General features: G+C 58.7%; 1 protein-coding gene across 1 annotated transcript in view; it reads right to left on the bottom strand.

The window, feature by feature from the left end:
- Positions 1 to 1,008, bottom strand: part of TECPR2 (tectonin beta-propeller repeat containing 2) — a 71,428-nt gene that overhangs the window by 70,124 nt on the left and 296 nt on the right. The window lies entirely within an intron of this gene.

Below are 1,008 nucleotides of genomic sequence, written 5' to 3'. Positions count from 1 at the left end.
AAGTCAGGTTACCGAAAAGCAGCAAGGCCAGAAGCTAATCAGGGTGAACTGTAGCTGGGTGTGAGAAAGTATAAAAGGCTTTGAAGCCCAGGAGACACCAGTGAGAAGGGGCTACATGCTGGGATCTGGATCTGGGTTCTGGGATTTCCCAGAATTCCTTTTATTAAAGTTGACAAGATCCTGTCTACAAAGAGCCCGCCAACTTCAAGTGCAACTGACCACTCCAGCAAATAAGGTAAATGCGCACCCAGGCTGGTATCCCACATTCTGCCGAGATTCAAAAGAAGCAAAAAACAATATATTCCTGAATCTCAGCGAGAAAGTAGAAAAGACTAAAAAGCGAGGAAGAGAAATGAAGGTAGACAAGGGGGTAGGGACAGTAGGGGCGAGCCCGAGCAGAAATGCACCGCCTGCCAGGCTCTGCGTCTGCACTTTGCGAGTACTGACCCATTTAATCCTCCCACCAAGACGGAGGCAGAAGCTACTGTCATCTCCATTTCACTGACGATGAATCTGAAACCCAGGGACGTGATATCACCTGCAGCGAACAGAGCTGGGAAGGGGCAGCGCTGTGACCTGAACCCCATCCTCTAACCTGCACGACCTATTCTGCCTCCCAGGCCTTAAAGCAGGACTGAGAGAGGCGTCGTTCACGCATCCATTTAACGAACTTGCTGAGCACCCACTGGGCACGTACGTGCCTAAGCCTGGTGCCAGGCGCTGGTGGGCGGATGAAGGCACCAGGACTGGGAGGGCCGGGGGACGGAACGCAACGTCAATCATAACACTAGGGAGCGCGGGGCCTCGGGGCCAGCGGGCAGCTGGGAGGCAGGGGTGCGGCAGGGGGGACGGCTGGCGCGGAACGGGAGGCGGAGGGGAGCCGAGGCGCGAGGGGCGAGAGGGGCGGAGGGCCCGGGGACCGGGTCGGGGTCGGCAGGCCGCCGCCGCAGAGGCGCGGTGGGCGACCACTGCCACGCTCGGCGGACCGCCGGCTTCTGCCGGGCGGGG

The sequence above is a fragment of the Pteropus alecto genome, unplaced genomic scaffold (assembly GCF_000325575.1).
Source record: "Pteropus alecto unplaced genomic scaffold, ASM32557v1 scaffold8, whole genome shotgun sequence".
In the NCBI taxonomy this organism is placed as follows: Eukaryota; Metazoa; Chordata; class Mammalia; order Chiroptera; family Pteropodidae; genus Pteropus; species Pteropus alecto.
Note: the sequence above shows the minus strand (reverse complement) of the source record. Positions and strands in the feature narration are given on the sequence as shown.